This window comes from Arachis hypogaea, chromosome 20 (genome assembly GCF_003086295.3).
Source record: "Arachis hypogaea cultivar Tifrunner chromosome 20, arahy.Tifrunner.gnm2.J5K5, whole genome shotgun sequence".
Lineage (NCBI taxonomy): Eukaryota > Viridiplantae > Streptophyta > Magnoliopsida > Fabales > Fabaceae > Arachis > Arachis hypogaea.
Genome location: NC_092055.1, coordinates 55,249,723 through 55,254,550, shown reverse-complemented (window position 1 = coordinate 55,254,550; position 4,828 = coordinate 55,249,723). Strand labels below are relative to the sequence as shown.

General features: G+C 40.1%; 1 non-coding gene across 1 annotated transcript; it reads left to right on the top strand.

The window, feature by feature from the left end:
- The first annotated feature begins 4,016 nt into the window (after nt 1-4,016).
- Nucleotides 4,017-4,124, top strand: LOC112787201 (small nucleolar RNA R71). Its single transcript, XR_003194627.1, has one exon. It is a non-coding gene; the product is annotated as a small nucleolar RNA R71 (small nucleolar RNA).
- Nucleotides 4,125-4,828: the final 704 nt, after the last annotated feature.

Here is a 4,828-nt window from a genome sequence, read left to right as displayed (position 1 = left end):
CTTGAAGTTCAGAATGATTGGCATCTATAGGAACTCATAATTCAGATAGTGTTATTGATTCTCCTAGTTTAGTATGTTGATTCTTGAACACAACTACTTTATGAGTCTTGGCCGTGGCCCTAAGCACTTTGTTTTCCAGTATTACCACCGGATACATAAATGCCACAGACACATAATTGGGTGAACCTTTTTAGATTGTGACTCAGCTTTGCTAGAGTCCCCAATTAGAGGTGTCCAGGGTTCTTAAGCACACTTTGTTTTTGCTTTGGACCTCAACTTTAACTGCTCAGTCTCAAGTTTTCACTTGACACCTTCACGCCACAAGCACATGGTTAGGGACAGCTTGGTTTAGCTGCTTAGGCCAGGATTTTATTCCTTTAGGCCCTCCTATCCATTAATGCTCAAACCCTTGGATCCTTTTTATTACCCTTGCCTTTTGGTTTTAAGGGTTATTGGCTTTTTTCTCTTGCCTTTTGGTTTAAAGAGCTTTTGGCTTTTTCTGCTTGCTTTTTCTTTTTTTTTCGCCATTTTTCTTTTTCTTTTATTTTTGTTTTTTTTTGCAAGCTTTTGTATTCACTGCTTTTTCTTGCTTCGAGAATCATTTTTATGATTTTTCAGATCATCAAATAACATTTCTCCTTTTTCCTTATTCTCCAAGTGCCAACATATTTAACATTCATAAACCACAATATCAAAAGACATATGCACTGTTCAATCATTCATTCAGAAAATAAAAAGTATTGTCACCACATCAAAATAATTAAACTAGTTTCAAGGATGAATTTGAAACCATGTACTTCTTGTTCTTTTGTAATTAAAACATTTTTCATTTAAGAGAGGTGATGGATTTATAGGACATTCATAACTTTAAGGCATAGACACCTAAACACTAGTGATCATGTAATAAGACACAAACATAAATAAAACATAAAGCATAGTAAACGAAAAACAGAAAAATAAGAACAAGGAGATTAAGGAACAGGTCCACCTTAGTGAGGGTGGCGTCTTCCTCTTCTTGAAGAACTAATGGTGCTCTTGAACTCCTCTATGTCTCTTCCTTGCCTTTGTTGCTCCTCCCTCATAGCTCTTTGATCTTCTCTAATCTCATGGAGGATGATGGAGTGCTCTTGGTGCTCCACCCTTAGTTGTCCCATGTTGGAACTTAATTCTCCTAGGGAAGTGCTAATTTGCTCCCAATAGTTTTGTGGAGGAAAGTGCATCCCCTGAGGCATCTCAGGTATTTCATGGTGAGGAATTTCCTCATGCTCTTGTTGAGGTCCATGGTCTCTTATTTGCTCCATCCTCTTCTTAGTGATGGGCTTGTCCTCTTCAATGAGGATGTCTCTTGGCCACAACTTCGTAGAAGTGGTCTTGATGGACCTTTGAAATGAATCTCTCCATCTCCCATGACTCAGAGGTGGAAGCAATTGCCTTCCCTTTCCTCTTTCTTGAGGTTTCTCTGGTCTTAGGTGCCATTAGTGGTTATGAAAAAATAAAAAGCTATGCTTTTACCACACCAAACTTAAAATGTTTTCTCGTCCCCGAGAAAAAGAAGAAAGAAAGAAGTAGAAGAAGAAGAAAAATGGAAGAGAGGGAGAGAGATGTGTATTTGGCCAAGGGGAAGAAGAGAGGGTTGTGTTGTGTGAAAATGAAGAAGGAATGAGGGGTTTATATAGGAGTGTGGGAAGGTTTAGGGTTCGGCCATTAGGGTTCGGTTTGGGAGGGAAAAAATTTTGAATTTTAGAGGTAGGTGGGGTTTTTGGGGAAGAGAGGATAGATGTGAGTGGTGAAGAAGTGATGGGGAAGAGTGATTGAGGTGATTGGTGAGGGGTATTTGTGGAAGAGAGTCATGAAAAGGTGTGAGGAGGAGAGAAGAAAATGTGGGGATCCTGTGGGGTCCACAAATCCTGTGGGGTCAAGGACTTAACATCCCTGCTCCAATTAGGCGTGTAAAACGCCCTTAGCATGCATGTCTGGCGTTAAACGCCAGCTTGCTGCTTGTTTTTGGCGTTAAACGCCCAAATGTTGCTTGTTTCTGCCATTTAACGCCACTTACATGTTCTGTTCTGGTGTTAAACACCAGTCTGGTGCTTGTTTCTGGCGTTTAATGCCAGCTTGATGCTTCTTTCTAGCGTTAAATGCCAGTTTGATGCTTTTTACTGGCGTTTAAACGCCAGTAAGTTCTTCCTCCAGGGTGAGCTATTTTTAAAGCTGTTTTTCATTCTATTTTTTATTTTTTAATAGTTTTTGTGACTCAACATGATCATCAACCTAAAAGAATAAAATAAAATAACAATAGAATAAAATAGATATAATTAAATAACACTAGGTTGCCTCCCAATAAGCACTTCTTTAATGTCAATAGCTTGACAATGAGCTCTCATGGAGCCTCACAGATGTTCAGAGCATTGTTGGAACCTCCCAACACCAAACTTAGAGTTTGACTGTGGGAGCTTTGGTTGACTCTGCAGTGAGAGAAGCTTTTCATGCTTACTCTCCATGGTTACAGAAGGAGATCCTTGATTTTTAAACACAAGGTTGTCCTCATTCAGTTGGAGGACCAACTCTCCTCTATCCACATCAATCACAGCTCTTGCTGTGGCTAGGAAGGGTCTTCCAAGGATGATAGATTCATCCTCTTCCTTCCCAGTGTCTAGGATTATGAAATCAGCAGGGATGTAAAGGCCTTCAACCTTTACTAGCACGTTCTCTACTAGTCCATAAGCCTGTTTTCTTAAGTTGTCTGCCATCTTTAATGAGATTCTGGCAGCTTGCACCGCAAAGATCCCAAGTTTCTCCATTACAGAGAGTGGCATTAAGTTTATTCCTGACCCCAGGTCACACAAAGCTTTCTCAAAGGTCATCGTGCCTATGTTACAGGGAATTAAGAATTTACCAGGATCCTATTTCTTTTGAGGTATTTTCTGCCTATCCAATGCATTTTGTTCATTGGTGAGCAAGGGAGGTTCATCTTCCCAAGTCTGATTACCAAATAATTTGGCATTCAGCTTCATGATTGCACCAAGGTACTTAGTAACTTGCTCTTCAGTATTGTCTTCATCCTCTTCAGAGGATGAATACTCATCAGAGCTCATGAAGGGTAGAAAAAGGTTCAATGGAATCTCTATGGTCTCTAGATGAGCCTCAGATTCCTTTGGTTCCTCAGAGGGAAAATCCTTATTAGTCACTGAGCGTCCCAGGAGGTCTTCCTTACAAGGATTCACGTCCTCCTCCTCCTCTTTGGGTTTGGCCACACCAAGTAAGGTAATGGCCTTGCACTCTCTTTTTGGATTCTCTTATGTATTGCTTGGGAGAGTACTAGGAGGGGTTTCAGTGACTCTTTTACTCAGCTGGCCCACTTGTGCCTCCAAATTTCTAATGGAGGACCTTATTTCATTCATGAAACTTAAAGTGGCCTTAGATAGATCTGAGACTATATTTGCTAAGCTAGATGGATTCTGCTTAGAATTCTCTGTCCGTTGCTGAGTGAATGATGGAAAAGGCTTGCTATTGCTAAACCTATTTCTTCCACCATTATTAAAGCCTTGTTGAGGCTTTTGTTGATCCTTCCATGAGAAATTTGGATGATTTCTCCATGAGGGATTATAGGTATTTCCCTAGGGTTCCCCCATGTAATTCACCTCTGCTATTGCAGGGTTCTCAGGATCATAAGCTTCTTCTTCAGAAGATGCCTCTTGAGTACTGTTGGATGCAGGTTGCAATCCATTCAGACTCTGAGAAATTATATTGACTTGCTAAGTCAATATTTTGTTCTGAGCCAATATGGCATTCAGAGTATCAATTTCAAGAACTCCCTTCCTCTGAGGCATCCCATTACTCACAGGATTCCTTTCAGAAGTGTACATGAACTGGTTATTTGCAACCATGTCAATGAGTTCCTGAGCTTCTGCAGGCGTTTTCTTTAGGTGAATGGATCCACCTGCAGAATGGTCCAATGACATCTTCGATAATTCAGACAGACCATCATAGAATATATCCAGGATGGTCCATTCTGAAAGCATGTCAGAAGGACACTTTTTGGTTAGTTGCTTATATCTCTCCCAAGCTTCATAGAGGGATTCACCTTCTTTCTGTTTGAAGGTTTGAACATCCACTCTAAGCTTGCTAAGCTTTTGAGGAGGAAAGAACTTGGCCAAGAAAGCCGTGACCAGCTTATCCCAAGATTTCAGGCTATCTTTAGGTTGAGAGTCCAACCATATTCTAGCTCTGTCTCTTACAGCAAACGGGAAAAGCATAAGCTTGTAGACCTCAGAGTCAACTCCATTGGTCTTAATAGTATCACAGATCTGCAAGAATTCAGTTAAGAACTAAAAAGGATCTTCTGATGGAAGTCCATGAAACTTGCAGTTCTGTTGCATCAGAGAAGCTAATTGAGGCTTTAGCTCAAAATTGTTTACTCCAATGGCAGGGATTGAGATGCTTCTTCCATGTAAATTGGAATTTAGTGCAGTAAAGTCACCAAGCATCTTCCTTGCATTGTTATTATTTTCGGCCATGTCTCCTTCTTTTTCGAAAATTTCTGTCAGATTTTCTCCAGAGAGTTGTGCTTTAGCTTCCCTTAGCTTCCTCTTCAGAGTCCTTATCCTTGTTCAGGATCAGCCTCAACAAGAATGTTCTTATCCTTGTTCCTGCTCATATGAAAAAGAAGAAAACACAAAAGAAAATATGGAATCCTCTATGTCACAGTATATAGATTCCTTTATGTGAGTAGAAGAAGAAAAGAAATTCGAACACAGAAAGAGGGAGTGGGTTCGAATTTTTAAGAAAGAGAAGTGTTAATAGATAAATAAATAATTAGAAGGAGGTG